We start from the raw sequence: 18,859 nt of genomic DNA on the forward strand, positions 1-18,859 counted from the left end.
CCTGCGGCACTCGATAGGCTTGTAGTCTCGAAACTGAGACCTGGTGATCATGCTAGGATCAAAGGAGGCAGAGGAGCAAGTGGGCAATCAAGTCGAGAGGTAGCGCCAGCTTTTTCGTTGTATCTGTGATGCTTTCTCTCCCCTCCCCCTCGCACTTGAACTACGTAGAATAAAGAACCACACTCCCCTACTCTGTCCCCTCCTGGGATCCAGCACCAATCTGCATCACTGCCTCTGGATGTGTGTCGGGGGAGGGGGGGGGGTCACAGCCTCCTGCCGGATCCTACGGGGATTCTGTCCTTCGACATCCGGTGCCTGCAAACCTCCCTTCACCACGTGTTTACTCGATTCTCCATCCCTTGGCTTCGGGCTGAGTTCCGGAAGAAGTAGAGTCCTCTTTGCTTGTTCGACCAGAGTCTCCCCTGAAATCTTGTCCTTTAACCAGCCCCTCCCACGCCCCCCTCAGTTCTTTCTCCCTCTCTGGCCCGGAAACGCTGTTCCACGAACATCTGAGTGCTTAAACGGCGCCCACAGAGCGCCCTGGGCCTTCGGGAACCACTTTCCTCTTCCAGAGGCAGCTCCCACCTCGCTCTATCCTTCGCACCTGCCGGGAACCGGGTTCCCAACTCCCTTGACTGCGTCATGGAATCGATGCTCCTTCCAGGTGCATCGCCCCGCCTCTTTCCCGTGGGCTACTCCTGATTGCTGGGAGTGTGGGTCACTCTGCCATCCCTCCCGCCCTCCCCGCGTGGCCCCGCCCCTGGGCCGGCGTAGGCTCCTCCTCCTCGCTCCCACCCCTCCCTCCCCCCTTGCTAATTGCCTGGCTGCGCGCGCGAAGTTCTGGGCAAAGTACTGGGAACTGGCTAAGCTTTCGCTGCACGCTGGAGCCGGGCGGAACAAGGCGAGCTGGGAGCCAGGAGGCCAGTGCGCAGCGCCGGTTCTGACCCCGGCGGCCGTCGGCAAGTAGCCATCCCCGCCGCTGTCTGCTGCAGCCGGGGCGGGAACTATCAGCTGTGCGTTGCTGGAGGACCGAAGAAGCCAGGTTTGCCTCCTTTTGAGTCTGCTGACAAACCCCGGAGCCGGGCACCGGGGAAACTAGGCGGCGTCCCCGGCGGCTGAGCGCGCAGGTAAGCATTAGGACGCCAACCAGAATAATGCTGGGGTGCGGTGGGGACCTGGGCGATGGCGTGGACGCCGAAGGGCTGAAGTTTGGGGGGACTCAGGCAGTCTCACTGAGAATCTAGAGACTGCCTCCTGTCTCCCGAGGAAGAACTGTTAGTGGGGCAGCCCCGAGTCGCCCTCGTGCCGGCATCACGGGAGTTAGGGGGCCGGGTGCTGCCCACACTGGAGTGCTGTCCTTAGAGGCACAGTTTGGTCGAGATTGAAGGCGAGAAGACGCCTAGCTTGGGTCGGGGCGCCGGAGGATGCGGCACCGGGGGGCTGTCCTGGGTAGCTGGGAGACGCGGCGCCGGGGCGGGAGGCACAGGAAACCAGTTTAATTGGGCCGAGCGCAAGGCTGCACCACATCCGCGGGCTGGGGCGCGCCGAGGGGATACGGGAGACGCAGGTCTTGTAGGCTCCGGGCTCGCCCGCCTCTCCGCGCCCTTCTTGCTCCGCTTTCCGGCACCCCGGCCGGGGACCGAGGGTCCTTGTCCCTTCGGGCTTCCTGAGAAGCGTTTGCAGCTTCTGGAGTCCCTAATGGGCATTGTCGTAGATCTTCCAGCTACTTCTTAAGCCGGCGCGCGCCGCCCTCTTTCGGTAATGCAATTTGTACTCTTTCCTCTTTCTCACAAACTACCAGTCTCCTCCTCAGTCAGCACTCTGAGCTGAGGGAGCTGTGAAGTTGTCACTTTGTGTGTGCCTGAGGGTTGCGCTGAGGTGCATCTGAACCCCCGCCACCACCCTCCACCCCACCCCCACACCCGTCCTGACCCACAAAGTTTGAGTACTGGGATGAAGGCATTTAGAAATATTTTAAGATGCCGCTGCTAAAGAGATCCATCCACAGATAAAGGTGTAGGTCTAACTTCTGATCATCCATACTGTACTCCCAAGCATCATACAAGGTGAAGTCCCCGTTCTGGCCCAAGGAGACAAACTAGGTAGGCCTGGGCTAAAAGGCACCCAAGCGAAATGACCATCGCCTCCATCAACATGTGGGCACATTACCCTTTTTGGTATTCTTCATAGCACTCATCTTTCTGAAATTGTCTCCTTAGACTGTTTACTGTTTCCCCTACTCTAAAATGTCCACCACCCCAATCCTAATGTCAGCAACAGTGCCTGACACACAGTAGGTACAAAAGAAATATTTATGGAATGAATGATAAAAACTCCGTAAAAAATGAGGAATGGTGATCTCATACTGGTTTTGATTTTCATGTTTATCCTTTTGTTTTTCTGTTGGGAAATTGAACAAATACCAATAATTACTATTTATTAATCCAGCCCCTGCTGAGAGCTGGAAATGTACTAGGAACTTTGTATCAATCACCTCATTAAACATTGCTGTTGTTTGGTTGCTAAGTCATGTCTGTCTCTTTTGCGACCCTATGGACTGTAGCCCACCAGGCTTCTCTGTCCATGGGACTTTCCAGGCAAGAATACTGGAGTGGGTTGCCACTTCCTTCTCCAGAGGATCTTCCCAACTCAAGGATGAAACCTGCCTCTCTGGCATTGGCAGGAAGATTCTTTACTGCTGATCCACCAGAGAAGCCCTGTTAAACATTACAATAACCTTATTAGTTGGGTATTTCTAACTAGATGGGAAACTAAGGCTCCAGCAGGTTAACCAATTTTTCAAGATTATCCTGGCAGAACTAGAATTCCAGCTCATCATCTCTATTATGCTGTATTGCTTCCAAGAAACTGAAATGTAATTTCCACCATTATAGCCAATAGGCATTTAACTTTATTTATAACAAAAACTATTGCTTAGCGAAAAGGAGATTTATTGCATTATCATTACTGAGAGTTAGTTTCCGTAATAGCTAATAATTATGCTGTAAGTCCAGGATGTCATAGGCTGTTATTTAATCTTCACCATCTTGATGGCAGTGCTATGAGGTTATCTCCATTTTACAGATGAAGAAACTGCAGCCTAGATTCGGGAACCTGCCCAGGGTCAATAGAAGATTGCTGAGCTGGATTTTTACTAATAGTCTTTCTGACTGTAAATCTTTAGCTCCTTCCACTATACTGAAATGTCTCCTACACCCGCTATTTAATTAGATGTTAACTCATTATGATAGAGTTCAGTGATGCAACATTTTCAAACCACCTGAGGTTGAGCTGTGAACTTTCCACTGTCAATAACAAGTGTCTAGTTGTACTATTTTGCGAATTGTTGAGATTCTTACTGCCACTGATTTTTGTGGTTGAATTTATAGTTTGTGGGCCTGGTAGATAGATGGGGAACTTCTCATGTAGGAGGAGAGGAAATTCTCCTTTCATCTAGATTTAAGTTTACTTTCTCCTAAATCTAAAGAGAAATCTGATGTGTTTTACCCACTGTAGTAAGTGAACTCTGAACACAGTAATGGTTTCTGCCTCTTAAGGAAAGTACTGGAAGACCACCTAGAACCTCTCTTGCCATGTGTAGAATGGAGAGTTGAAACCACTACTAGTTCCAGAAACTTCTGCAGCAACCTTTTAGCAAAATAACTACATTTTGACTCTTTGTTCTCAAGGTGAAGTTAGCTAAGTATGTCATGGTTACCACCTGAAAGGGTAATGTCAAAATAGGGTGTGGGGCAGAATTAGAGGTCCCTTTTTTCCTTCTGTTTTATTCCAGTTCTAGGGGTAGACTGCAGTCCATGGGGTCGCAAAGAGTGGGACATGACTGAGCGACTTCACTTTCACTTTTCACTTTCATGCATTGGAGAAAGAAATGGCGACCCACTCCAGTGTTCTTGCCTGGAGAATCCCAGGGACAGGGGAGCCTGGTGGGCTTCCATCTACGGGGTCGCACAGAGTTGGACAGGACTGAAGCGACTTAGCAGCAGCAGGGGTAGTATAATGCTTTTCCTTGCCTGAAGACCTGGATAATCTGTGATCTTATTTATACTGTGTGTCTTGGCAGGACTGTATTTTCTTAATTGTTAATTCCATTTCAAGGATACTCCAGGGAGGGCTGGAGAATCCTTCAACCCGGAATGCCCACAGAAATGATAGGGCTGGGGGACACCGAGGATCATGGAAGCTGTTAAGTTGAAGGAGCCTTCAGAATTGACAGTTGTTTATGGTTCATTGTAAATTCCTTTCTTGTCTACATCTTATTCATCAGCTTTGAGCCTCCTTCTCTGGAAACATGTTTCTTGACTTCCCAATCAATACTGTTTAGACCACGTTTATGTTCATCTTACCCTAGTTCCTGTCTCTCCTTCCTCTCGTCTTTCACGTCCATCCCTTCCCATTGCCCCTGCACCATCTTAGCTCAGGGTGTCAGGGACTTCTCTACTCTGTCCTAATATTGCTTTCAGGCAGATTTACCTTCGTCAGTCCTGCCTTCATATCATAGTCAGGTAAATGCTTTAGATCCTGTCATTACATTGCTAAATATTATTGAGTGGTTTATGTAGTTAATAATTATAACACTAATAACAGCAGTGGTAGTTGCTGATCTTTTTGTGCCAGGTATTGGCTTGAGTACTGTGCATGAATTAAACTGTTTAATTTTCAGAGCAACACCAAAGCAGGCCCTATTATTATACCTCCAATCTCCAAATGAGACTAGGAAAAGTTAAGTTTCCAACTACTTTACAACTAATACAAGGTGCAACTGTATTAGTTGTGAAGTAATCCCAGGTCCTTTCTCTCTCTGCATCAAAGGTAGACCCCTTAGCCTAAAGTCAGTTCCCAGCGGCCTGGGCTCAGTGTTTGTCTCCACCCCTGTTCCCCAGCCCTGTGTACAAGCAGCCTGGACTGAATTCAGCAACAGAGCATTTTGCCTTTGCCCTTACACTCCTGTTGCCTAGAAAGCTCTTTTATTGTCTCTCCCTGTGAAACCCCAAGATTTTCAAGGCTTCTCTCATAAACCAGTTCTGCCAGAATCATCTCTCTGAAATCAGTCTCTCACAGCATTAAAACACACACACATACACACACACACCACTCTCTCTCTCACCACTCCCACCCCCCCCACCCCATCCCCGGCTTCAGCACTTTGTTTCTTTCGTACCCACCCTCCACATTCTTTCACCCCAGTGCCTTGTGGCCTAGTTATCTATTTAAATGTATTGCCTCCCTTACTGGATTGTAAATGCCTTGAAGGCAGGACTAGTATCTATTCCTTCCTTTCCTGTAACTCACATCACTAAGCCTGATATCCTATCCGGTGTGCAATTGAAAAGAAAAGATTGTATTTGGTTATATTCTGTAGATCAGATGGTAGAGAATCTGCCTGCAATGCAGGAGACCTGGGTTTGATCCTTGGGTCAGGAAGAGCCCCTGGTGAAAGAAATGGCTACCCACTTCAGTAAGCTTCCCTTGTGGCTCAGCTGGTAAAGAATCGCCCGCAATGTGGGAGACCTGGGTTTGATCCCTGAGTTAGGAAGATCCCCTAGAGAAGGGAAAGGCTACCCACTCCAGTATTCTGGTCTGGAGAATTCCATGGAATGTATAGTCCATGGGGTCACAAAGGGTTGGACACGACTGAGTGACTTTCACTTTTTGCCCACTCCAGTATTTTTGCCTGGAGATTTCCATAGACAGAGGAGCCTGGTAGGCTACAGTCCATGGAGTCACAAAGAGTTGGACAGGACTGAGCAACTAACACTTTCACATATTCTGTGAAAAAAGTCATCGGAACGTGGCATTTTGTTTCCTACTTTTTGATCCATAGTACTATAATACTTCGTCAGTTTATGATGAAGCAATAGAAATCCTAATTATTGAAATCTATGATTAGCACCTATTCTGGTTTTCACCTTGCAAGTATTACAAGGAAATCTCAAACCCGTAAACAAAACATTGTCTGCAGGATAAATATGCACTAAATATGCACTTATATCTTATAGGTACCATCATTTTATATATATGTAAAGTTGTATTAAAAATGTATTAAAACTGTTAGGGAATTAAAACTAAATTTTTGGCAATATCTTATTGATCAATGAATATTTCTCACTTTTAAACCTGATTTATCAGATCTTGTATGAATAACCTCCATCTCATAGCTCATTGCTTGGCTCTGTGTGTTCCAGTCAAATTGAAGTAAGTTCAGCTCCCTTCCTGAGTCCCAGGGGCCATGCATCATGTGCTCTGGCCTCCCAGTTTCACATAAATATCTGTCCTCATTATGATGTATTCCTTCTCACCCAAGTTCACCTGGCTAATTTCCACACATCCATTACATTTCAGCCTGGATGTCACTTGTAGGAGGCCTTCCTCTGCTCCCTTCAGGTTGAAATTGGAAAACACACTTGGCACTCTGCCTGCCTGTTGATGAGGGAGCAGTTATCATACCATCTTGTAACTGTTAGTCACTTTGACTGAATCTCCTATGAAACCACTGACTCTCATTTGGCTTAAATTAGATTCACGTAGGGATCTTTTGTTGAGTATGAGTGCTACTCCATTTCTTCTAAGGGATTCTTGCACACAGTAATAGATATAGTCATCTGAGTTAAATTCACCCTTTCCAGTCCATTTTAGTTCACTGATTCCTAAAATGTTGATGTTCACTCTTGCCATCTCCTATTTGACCACTTCTAATTTACCTTGATTCGTGGACCTAACATTCCAGGTTCCTATGCATTATTGCTCTTTACAGTATCAGACTTGACTTCCATCACCAGTCATATCCACAACTGGACATTGTTTTTGCTTTGGCTTTGTCTCTTTATTCTTTCTGGAGTTATTTCTCCACTCTTCTCCAGCAGCATATTGGGCACTTACTGACCTGGGAAGTTCATCTATCAGTGTCATAACCTTTTGCTTTTTCATACTGTTCATGGGGATCTCAAGACAGGAAGACTGAAGTGGTTTGCCATTCCCTTCTCCAGTGTAGGGATCTTAAAACATTTGTCCCTCCCTAGGCCCCACTCCCAAAGTTTCTGAATCAAATGGCTTGAGATAAGGAGGGTTGGTCACTTTTCCTTTTTTAAGTTTTCTCATTCTGTGTTATACCTGGGTAGTATTCCCTTGTGTGAATATAATATACAACTTACTTGATTCAATTAAATTTTTTAATGACAACTTTATTGAAATATTAGTATTTCATATAATTCATCCATTTAAAGTATACAATTCAGTGGCTTAATTTTTAAAAAAAATGTTTACTTTTTGGCTGTGCCACATGGCATGGGGGATCTTAGTTCCCTGATCAGGGATCAAACCTGCGTCCCCTGCATTGGAAGCACGGATTCTTAACCACTGGACCGCCAGGAAAATCCCCAGTGGTTTTTAGTATATTCACAGTTGTGCAACCATGACTTCATAATTCATTTTAGAACGTTTCACCATCCCCCAAAGAAACTGTACCAATTAGCAGTCTCCCCCCTTACTTCCCAACCACTAATCTATTTGATGCTGTATGGAGTTGCCTCTTCTGGACATTCACGAAAATGGCATCATTCAACATGTGGCCTCTTGTGTCTGGCTTCTTTCACTTAGCATATTATCGTCAAGGTTTATTCATGTTGTAGCATGAATCGGTGCTTCATTCCTTTTTATTGCCTAATAACACCCCATTGTTTGTACAGACCACACTTTATCCGTTTGCCAGTTGGAACTGGAACTTTTTTAAATCTTCCCCAAACAAACCAAATGTGCAGGCAAGCATTAAACCGGAAGTTCCTTTGAGTCTTGTTCATTGTTGTGTCTTGAGGCTAGAACAGCACCTGGCACAGGATAGATGTGTAATAAATCATCTGAATGAATAAAGCATTTTACTAAAAGTGTAACTTCTGTTATGCTTGTGTCATAAAAACTTTGTCATTAAAAAGAGGTCCTCATAGTTGATTATTTAGACCCTGATTTGAACAAATACATTGTTAGAAAATATTAGGCAATCAAGGAAATTTGAACATGGATGAAATGGTCCTATTTTTAGAATTTGCTTTGAGGTATCTCAAGGGTGGGGAGGGAGTATAGAGGAAAAACAGTTGTACGGTGAGTTAGCTGAAGCGAGGTGATGAGTTCTTGATGCTGTTCCCTGGATCTGCTGTCCCTGGGGCCACCATTGTCCACATTTGGCTGTGGTGCACTTGAAATGGAGCCTTAGTGAGATGTACTGTAGCTGTGAACTATACATTGTTTTGAAGACTTAGTATGAAAAAAATGTAAAAGTAGCTCAATAATTTTGTACTATTAGCATGTTGAAATGGTAATATTTGGGATATATTATGATAATATATAATTTAAACTAATTTTACCTATTTCTTTTTACTCTTTTTGCTACTTGAATTAAAATTGCATATATGTCTCATATTACATTTTTCTCTTACAGTGTTGCTTGAAGTAAATCTAGCTTCTTGCTTGAATCCCAAGGGCCAATAAAGCTGTCATTAAAAAGTAACTGAATAAAGTATGTTGTATATTATATTCATGCAATGGAATACTATCCAGCTATAACACAGAATGAGAAAACTTAAAAAAAAAAGTGAGCAACTCTCCTTATCTCAAGTTATTTGATTCAGAAACTTTGGGAGTGGGGCCTAGGGAGGGACAAATTTTTTAAGATCTCTGCTGCTACTGCTGCTGCTAAGTCGCTTCAGTCTTGTCCGACTCTGTGCGACCCCACAGATGGAAGCCCACCAGGCTCCCCCGTCCCTGGGATTCTCCAGGCAGGTGATTCTAATTTAAGCCAAATGAGAATTTGACATTTTTCATATCACGTTAAATTGAGGACTCCCAAATTTTTAAACAGTCTGGAGCAAAATATTTTTCTTAAAAGACTCCTCTTATGTGAAGACTGGGAAATATTGATTTGTTCAAAGAAGATTCTTTGTAGAAGGTTATAGCAGGCAGGCTGTAGCCTTCCAGTATCATTCCTGGGTTTGCTTCATCTATGCGAAAATCTGAAAATTCTTTTGTAATAAATGGGATAGCAACATGAAGTCATAGAATAATTGCTCCTTTAGTTTCTTGCCTGAATGTTTTGTTTTGAAGTTGATGGATTATTTCCTTCATCTTAGAAAAATACAGAAAATAGAGTTGTAATTTCATGTTCTTAGTCATACTGTTTATACCCTGAAATTGAATTTTCTCTGTACTTTCTTTATAATCACTCTGCCTAAATTTGTTTGTTTGGGAGACAGAATATGATTGTTTCTAGACTTCTTAAAACCCCTGGAAGAGTGGAAAATGATTCTTAAATGATAATAATAACGTGGGTTTAAAGATGATTAAAACAAATTGCTTTTATATAAAATTCTTTGGATGAGCATTCTGTCACTGCCGAGGTGTCTGTGTTTACTCACAGAAGCATAGCTGAGGTAATAAACCCAGCTCTCTGAGTGGGTATAGGCTAGACAGATGACCCCAGAGGATATTTGTCCTCACCTGTGATTTCTGAGATCGGGAGACAGTGGATTTGAACTGAAAAATAGCTTGAATTTAAAGCAGAACAGAATTAAATTTCTATGAACAACCCAACAAGAGATCATCAGAGGGACCTATGCCTGCCAATATAAAATCAAGTTTATTCTTTTGTTTATTCTCTATAGTTAACATATCACAGTCCGCTTTCTTAGTGTTATGTGGGTCAGACGCTTTGCAGTAGAGCATTTCTCCACTTGTGTATTAAGAGATAGTACTATGAAAGATTCCTATGCTTCTTTTCTATCTTGGTATCAAATGCCATAATACAAGAGTTTTAAAGTTATACTATGTCTTATAAAACAAATCATCCAGTCATTTGTGGTGGGCAGTGATCTGAAATGTTTAGAAACAAAAGCTAAACAATGTATTTTTTTAATATGACCAACATGATTAAACTTGAAGTAAGTGGCTCCCTAGAATGAAAGCATGCAGTATGATTTTTGTCAATGAATCAGTATTTGTTGTGCCCCCACTGTATACCAGGCACCAGGCTGGGTACCTGGCATCCAGGTACCTTCAAGGAGGTATCTCCCTTCAGTTCAGTTCAGTTCAGTCGCTCAGTCGTGTACGACTCTTTGCGACTCCATGAATCACAGCACGCCAGGCCTCCCTGCAAGGAGATGTTAAACAGTCACAGAGAATTTGTTCATTACAGTGAGGATCTTTGGCTCCAAGTGAATGAGTCTGCATTTTGATTGGGAACCTGGAGAGAGAAGTTACATTTTTTTGGTATGTCATGACTTGGGCAGCTGATGGTCACAGAAGAGGGAATCCTGGGGGTGGGGATGACAGTAGTGAAGTCCTGCCCTTTCTGTGTCTTTCTGCCAATTGCAGGAGGCCAGGTGGAACTGAATAGGAGGAGGGGCTTAACTCCTCTCGCAAGGTTGTTTGAATTGCTCTCTGTGATGATACACACAAGTGTATCTGTTACTGGGAACTGGATCCAAAGTTGAGTTTTTACCACCTTTGTAACTGAAATTGTACGAAAGCTAACAACCTGTTCTCCAGCATTACCATGGAAGTAGCTTAAAATGACTTGCTGGCTCCAGTTCAGGTGTAGTTCTGTGGTCTAGCATCTGAGATGAAGCAGACAAGGGGTACTTGAAGGCCTCAAAGAATGTAGGGAAGACCCAGTTGGATTTTTCTTATGGGTTCAGAGCTACTTCAAGCAGGTTTCTTTATAGAATTAACTGAAGTGTCCTTTGGAGCTTGTTGGGAGTCTTTAGGGCATGGGGAGCCATCTTGACTTTGAAGTGTTGATGATAATTGCAAAGAACAGTAATAACAGCAATGGTAGCCAGTAGTGGTGGCCTACTTACTATGTGCCAGGTTAAGTGCTGTACTTACACACCCTCATTAGATCTTCTAATAATTTATGAAGGGACTCTCAGTGTAACAGTTTACCAATAGCCAAACAGAGGCTGGGGAGTGATCATTTGCTCTTTGGTTGTCCAACATCCCTTTCCGTTCCGTTCCGTTCAGTCGCTCGGTCGTGTCCGACTCTTTGCGACCCCATGAATCACAGCACGCCAGGCCTCCCTGTCCATCACCAACTCCGGGAGTTCACCCAAACTCATGTCCATCGAGTCGGTGATGCCATCCAGCCATCTCATTCTCTGTCTCCTCCTGCCCCCAATCACTCCCAGCATCAGAGTCTCTTCCAATGAGACATCCCTTTACCCTTTCTGATTTCCATTTGAGGACTCACTTTTTGCCCGAGGGTCTAGAATGAGGGGCCCCATTCTTCTCAGCTGTGGGTAGCCCTAGGAGTCAGATGTCTCTTACCGGAATCTGGGTTCAGTGCCAAGGGTCACAGAGATTCTGCTGCCAAGGGCATCTCCCGACCCGACCATTCTTATCTGCCTGGCACTGTAGTCTGGCTTCAGGTCCCATGAAGCTGTGCCAGTTCCTTTCCCTCCACCCCCCTCCCCCCTTACTTCCTGAAACTATTTTCCCAGTACATTTTTTGTTTATTTGTTTCAGTTGCCAGAATATTTTATCTTCTACTCAAAGAACCTGTGACTGTCACAAGCCTGGAGGGGCTTAAGTCATTTACCCATGATCACAAAGGGACCAAGTGGCAGCACTGGGGTGTGTTTGGGTTATTGACCAGAGGGCCCCTCACTGTGGTGGGAGTGGGAGATGGAGAATCAGAAGATGAATCCAGTCCTGGCAGTGCCTCTGTGGCCGTGGGCAGATCACAGCTTTCTTAAGCAGAACTGGATGGACAAGATGAAATCTGCACCTGTCTAAAGGACACCCAACTCCAGAGGATTTCCTCCTTTGTGAGATTTTTGGATGTGTGATTGTGTTCTCCTTTTCAAAGGCTTTCAATTTGAGATTTGAGGTGCTGTCTTAGGCAGTGGTTTTCAAAGTGTGGTTCCACGAGTTGCCATATCAGCATCACCTGGGTACATGTTAGAAACAAATTCTTGGCCCCACCCGAGACCTTTTGAATCAGAAACTGAGAGGAGGGCCCAGCAATCTGCTTTTTACAAACCCTTCTGTTGATTCTGATGTTCACTAAAGTTTGAGAACCACTAGGCTAAGACATTTTCATTTTACTGAAAACTACTGTGTATAATAATTAAATAGCCTCAGCCTCTGCTCTCAAGGAATGTTTTGGGGGAGAGTTATAAACACACAATGTGAAAGACAAGGAGAGGTGCAACACTCGCTGTAAACAGATGTTGAGATGTGGTTTGAGCCCAGAGAGGCCATAGGAGATGCTTCTGCAGGGAAGGGGGCATCTGAACCAAGCCTTGAAGGATGTGTAGGATTCAGACAAAGGAATGCCAGATGGGGAAGACACTCCAGGCAGAAAATGCAGGATGAGCCAAGGTGTAGCCATTTTTTAAAAAACCTGAAATATAGCTAATTTATAGTATTGTGTTAGCTTCAAGTGTACAACATGATGATCCACTGTTTTTATGGATTATACTCCTTTTATTTTATTTTTTTAATTTATTTTTTTTATTTTACAATATTATATTGGTTGGTTTTGCCATACATTGACATGAATTCGCCCCAGGTGTACATGAGTTCCCCCTCCTGAACCCCCCTCTCACCTCCCTCCTCCCTTTATCCTCCCTCTGGGTCATCCCCGCACACCAGCCCCGAGTATCCTGTAACATGCATTGACCCTAAACTGCTGATTCGCTTCACACATGACAACATACATGAGTTATTACACAATAATGGCCGTAATTCCCTGTGCTGTACAATATACGCTTGTTGCTTATCTATTTTGTACATAGTAGTTTGTCCCTCTTAATCCCTTACCCATACCTTGCCCCTCCCTGCCTCCATTTCCCCACTAATATCTGTTAGTTTGTTTTCTGTATCTGTGAGTGTTTCTGTTTTGCTGTATACATTCACTTGTTTCAGTCGAGGTGTAGCATTCTAGGGAATGATGACCCCTCCAGTTTGATCAGAAGGGCTGTTTTAATGGGGAAAGTGAATGAATATGAGAATGGAGAGGGAGGTTGGGGCCCAAATGGAGTGGACGCTGAATCCTGTAGTAAGGGTTTGGACTTCATTCTCTGGACAGTGAACAAGGAGGTGATGTGCTGGGAGCTATTTTAGAGAAAAATCCTGGTGGTGGTAGAGACGATCAGAGGCTGGGAGTACAAGCATGATGAGACCCGAAATAGGTTGGTCACAGTGGGAGAAGAAAGGACGCACAACACAGCAGTATCGGCAAGTTATAACGACAGCTCCTGGAAGTAGGGGATTCAGGACCAGGGTTGAGGGAGAAGGCAAAGATGATCCTGTGTGAGATAATAAATGGTGTTGGGACAATCAGGTGAAAAATAAAGTTGGAGCCTTACATCACTCCTTCCATTAGAATAAAGTCCAGGTAGATCAAAACTTTAACATTAAAACAATTAGGAAAAAAATAGAATACAGTTTTAATAGTGAGATAGAAAAGCTTTTCAAGATAGGACACAAAATCCAGAAGCTATAAAACAAAAGATTGATTCACTTGACTGCATGTGCTTTTTGCAGAGTAATTTTTTTTTAACTGTCAAAACGCAATTAATTTGGAAAATAATTGCAATTCATGTCACAGAGATCTAATTCCATCAACATATAAAGAATAACAATAAAAGAAAGGACAGTTGTTCTAGAGGCAAAAAGTCTGCACAAATAGTTTACAAACCTGCCTACAAATGACTCTTCAGTTCAGTTCAATTCAGTCACTCAGTCGTGTCCGACTCTTTGCGACCCCATGAATCATAGCACGCCAGGCCTCCATGTCCATCACCAACTCCTGGAGTTCACCCAAACTCATGTCCATCGACTCGGTGATGCCATCCAGCCATCTCATTCTCTGTCATCCCCGTCTCCTCCCACCCTCAATCCCTCCCAGCATCAGACTCTTTTCCAGTGAGTCAACTCGTCGCATGAGGTAGCCAAAGTATTCAGGAAGCAACAGTTAGAACTGGACATGAAACAGCAGACTGGTTCCAAATAGGAAAAGGAGTACGTCAAGGTTGTATATTGTCACCCTGCTTATTTAACTTATATGCAGAGTACATCATGAGGAACGCTGGACTGGAATCAAGATTGCCGGGAGAAATATCAATAACCTCAGATATGCAGATGACACCACCCTTATGGCAGAAAGTGAAGAGGAACTCAAAGGCCTCTTGATGAAAGTGAAAGAGGAGAGTGAAAAGGTTGGCTTGAAGCTCAACATTCAGAAAACAAAGATCATGGCATCTGGTCCCATCACTTTATGGGAAATAAATGGGGAAACAGTGGAAACAGTGTCAGACTTTATTTTTTTGGGCTCCAAAATCACTGTGGGTGCTGATTGCAGCCAGGAAATTGAAAGACGCTTACTCCTTGGAAGGAAAGTTATGACCAACCTAGATAGCATATTAAAAAGCAGAGACATTACTTTGCCAACCAAGGTCCATCTAGTCAAGGCTTTGGTTTTTCCCGTGGTCATGTATAGATGTGAGAGTTGGACTGTGAAGAAAATGACTCTTAAGTATGTGAAACCTTCAACCTTACTCATAACAAGAGAAACAAGATGCTATTTTTTAACCTATCAGATTGGCAAATGTAACAAAAAGTGGTAACACTGTTGCCAGAGGTTTGAGGAAACAAGTATTCATGATGGATAGAAATGTAAATTGTTCCAAGCTCTGTGTGGAGTCCTTGGAAGTATCTTATCAAAACTGTAAACATATGCACCCTTTAAATCAGCTATAACAGTTCTGTGAATTTAATCTTACTGATAAGTAAATGTGCACAATGATATATATGCAAAATTACTTATTGCAACACTGTTTGAATAAAAAGATTGCAAATAACCTAATTGTTCATTAGTAGGAACTGGTTAATGAATAATGGAGCAGTTAAAAATGAGGCAGCTCAACATCTACTGATTTGTAACAATCTCAAGGGTATTGTTAAGTTAAAAAAAAAAAAGCCAAGTGTAGAATACATAGGATCATATAATATATACCAAAGTATATATGGGATAATTCCATGTGAGTAAAAGCATATTCACACCTAATATATATGTTATATGTTTATATACATAAACATGTACATATTTATGCATATGTACACATATTCATAAAGAGGGGTGGAGGAAGGGTGTGCTGAAGCCAGCTGGCACCAGCTTATGAGAACCAGTTGTGTATATCTCTCCCCAACTCCTTGGTCAATGACTTTGCAGTGGTCAGTGGTCATTTGAAATTGGCCAAGATGGGAGTATTTACTGCATGGAAATTAGCAAAGGAACCAAATCCAGGTTTTCATTTGTTTTTGTTTTTCCAGAGAGCTGGTTGATAAACATTTACTAGTACCCCCTGGGTATCGTGAATATAAAATATCTCTTGAAGGCTATAAGAAGTGGGTAACATCAGATTCCCCAAGGAAAGGAACTGGGAGATAAAAGGACAAGTGTGAGATTTAAATTGTATCTTTGAAATTTTGTTCCAGGTAAAGGAGTTACTTATTCTGCAGTAAACATGAAGCAAGCCAAAAAGTAACTCTCGAGTTTCAGGCCTATGTGACTATTATTTAAGGCACCATTGACTACTGTGGAAGAATATAAAGGAATCAGTCTTAGGGCAAAAGGATGCTTTTGGTTTTAAACATGCTGAGGTTAAAGTGTGTGGGTGATATCAGTGATGCCCAGCAGACAACTCAGAAGAGAGGGCAGAACTGAGGATCACTCTTGGGAGTCAGCAGTTTAGTTGAAATTAGGACAGTTGAGGAGGTTTCTAAGGGAGGCCCAACTTGTCCAATGTTTTAGGCAGGTCCCAGGAGAGGAAGGGGGATGCATGTGGTACCTTGAGGACTGTCAAACGAGGTAGGTAGTCACAAATGTCGGAGGACCTTATGATGATATTCATAGCAGATTTCTTTAATGGATTGTCTTTAAAAAGTCAACCACTATGCTCAATCCTTTTTGAGAAAACATAACTTGATATAATTCTAGCCACTCTATGGGGGTGGGTATTATTTCCAAGATTGCTTGTGAATAGGGAAAATTCCAAAGAATAAACCAGGAGAGAGCTCCTGGGAGGGATGATAATAGAGCATACCTTGGAGACCTTTTGATGTGGAAAGATTTTTAAGGTTCGATGGAGGGAGTAGTGGGCAGTTGTAGACCCACAGAAAGTGTGTGAGCTACAGGATGTACTTCATCAGTGTGACTGGTGGTCACACACAACAACCAAATGTTGTATTCCACTGTGCGTTCAATGGTGAGGAGGAGAGGAGCCAGGGAGAATTCCCATCAAACTTTGAGACAGGTCAGGTTTTCAGGGTATTGGCCCAGGAACTGTGACATCTCGTGCCACTTCACTATCAGTTTTCTGACTCAAGCTGCGTATGCCTCTGTGGTGGTGTATTGCTTATCTTTTTTTAATCTTTCAATAAATTATGGGATGGAGGCTATATTTTCTAGTTGACTGTGACTGCGGAATAAGGAAAGTGGAGGTTAATGAAGGAATGATTATTTGTTGACATGTATTTTGGGGTTTCCCTTGTAGCTCAGATGGTAAGGAATCTGCCTGCAATGCAGGAGACCCGTGTTCGATTCAGGAAGATCCCTTGGAGAAGGGAATGGCAACCCATTCCAGTATTCTTTCCTGGAGAATTCCATGGATAGAGGAGTCTTGCAGGTTATAGTCCATGGGGTTGCAAAGAGTCAGACACTACTGAGCAACTAACACATATATATTTTTATGTATATGATTTACTTATGACGTGCTAAGAATTAATATTCCTGTCTCACAAGATATATACGAATCCCGCCTCTGTTATTTAGAGAAACACTGTTTATTTCAGTAGTTCTTTTACCTTGTACACGTACAAACGGTGTACAGTTTTCACGCTAATTCGGTTTTCAACTCAGTCTTTCTTTAACTCAGTGTTCTCGTTTGCTATATGTTTGTCAGCTTAGAGACAATACCAATAATGAGGTGTCAGATAGGAAAAGGAAAATAGTTGTGGCCTAAACATGGTTCAGAAAAAGGACTGCATAGACTTCATGGCAGCCTGCTAAAGCACCACACTCCTGACTTGCAATTCCTGCACCACACTCCTGACTTGCAATTCCTGTTTCTCTCGGCTTTGATCTCATGGCCAACACAGCATTTGCTTGTTACTTTCCATTCTGCATCATTTGTTCCCTGATGAAGGGCTGAGAAGCCTCTTTTGTTCTCTGGCATCAACAGGTCTAATTTTCAGGGATGTATGCAGATGGGTGTTTACATAAGATAGCTGCCTTTTTTGACCCACAGATTGACTACCTTTGTCTGACCAATGCCAGGAACCAGAGGGCAGGATGTTGGAATCTGAGTCTGTAAAATGTGTGGTCCAGAGATGTGCCCCGATTATCCTTCATTGCTAAGAACTTCACGGGTGAGTTGAGCAAAATAACCATGTTCTTGGGTCTTGCTCTAGCCGGTTGACTCATGCTGAGGTCTAGCGTGTCATGGACTTCTCTGCATTCCTGTGTATGGTACTGTTTCCTCCCCACACCCCTGAAGGAGTTGCGTGAGAATTAGCCAAGTGTCAATAGATGTAAAGGGGGTTCTGGAGGAGATGAGAGCTACATGACTGCTAGTTGATCAGGAAGCCAGCAGGAGGGGACGCACAGTTACACGTCTGTTTCTCTGGGATCTAAACTTCAGCAGCACCACTGTGATCTACGGGGCGTGTTAATTGCTGGGCCTCACTGCATAATTTCTCATTTAGTGCATCTGTGGTGGGATCTGAGAGTCTGCATTTCAAACAAGTTATCAGGTGATGCTGGTGCCACGGGTCCAGGAACCCCTTTGAAAACCCAGGCATTGGTGCAGCAGACAGAAGACTCACTCTCAACCCACCCTGAGTCCACTTTTATTTGGGGAGGAACCAGAGAATTCTAGTTCTCATTAGCCCCGTATTTTAAATCATAAGCCCCATATTTTAAATTGCATTTTCACATTTGCCGATTACTTTAATATACTTCGCTTCTCACAGTAAAACAACCCAGTGAGGGAACAGGACAGGTATTACCTTGTTGTAAATCAGACTGAGGACCTCGGGTAAGATGAGTGACTTACCCAGAGGGCAAGTGGCAGAGCCTTGCATCTCGGTTTTCTTAGCGTAGCTTTAATGTGCCTTCTGTGTTGTTAGTGAAAGCTTAGCAATCATCTGCTCTGAGAGCAAAGTTTGTTCTAATCACCCCCCAACACGACAAACAGCTTTTCATTTCAGAACAATTTTATATTCACAGGAAGCTGTTCCCATGTGTCCCACACTCAGTTTCCCCTGTTATTACTATGTTGCATTAGTAAGGTACATTGGTCACAATTAATGAACCAATACTAATACATTATTATTAACTAAACTCTAATTCTAAGGGAGATCCATCCTGGGTGTTCATTGGAAGGACTGATGCTAAAGCTGAAACTGCAATACTTTGGCCACCTCATGCGACGAGTTGACTCACTGGAAAAGACTCTGATGCTGGGAAGGGTTGGGGCGGGAGGAGAAGGGGACGACCGAGAATGAGATGGCTGGATGGCATCACCGACTCTGTGGACATGAGTTTGAGTGAACTCTGGGAGTTGGTGATGGACAGAGAGGCCTGGCGTGCTGTGATTCATGGGGTTGCAGAGAGTCGGACACGACTGAGTGACTGAACTGAAGTGAACTGACTGAAACTTTGTTCAGGTTCTCTTAGTTTTTTAACCTAACATCCCTCTTCTATTCTAGGATCTCATCCAGGGTTCCACATTGTGTTTCGTCTCATGTCTCATTCAGCTCCTCTTGGCTGTCACAGTTTCTTAGACTTTCC

General features: G+C 43.6%; 1 protein-coding gene across 6 annotated transcripts in view; it reads left to right on the plus strand.

Moving 5' to 3' along the window:
• Positions 1-815: 815 nt before the first annotated feature.
• OSBPL3 (oxysterol binding protein like 3) overlaps positions 816-18,859 on the plus strand; it is a 211,202-nt gene continuing 193,158 nt past the window's right edge. For all 6 annotated transcript variants that reach the window (XM_055421004.2, XM_055421002.2, XM_055421008.2 and 3 more), the window contains exon 1: positions 816-1,127. The gene's annotated coding sequence lies outside the window, so the exon portion shown is untranslated. The remainder of the gene's footprint in view (positions 1,128-18,859) is intronic.

This window comes from Moschus berezovskii, chromosome 3, assembly GCF_049115385.1.
Source record: "Moschus berezovskii isolate FMDL1 chromosome 3, NW_MosBer_1.0, whole genome shotgun sequence".
NCBI classification, from domain to species: Eukaryota; Metazoa; Chordata; class Mammalia; order Artiodactyla; family Moschidae; genus Moschus; species Moschus berezovskii.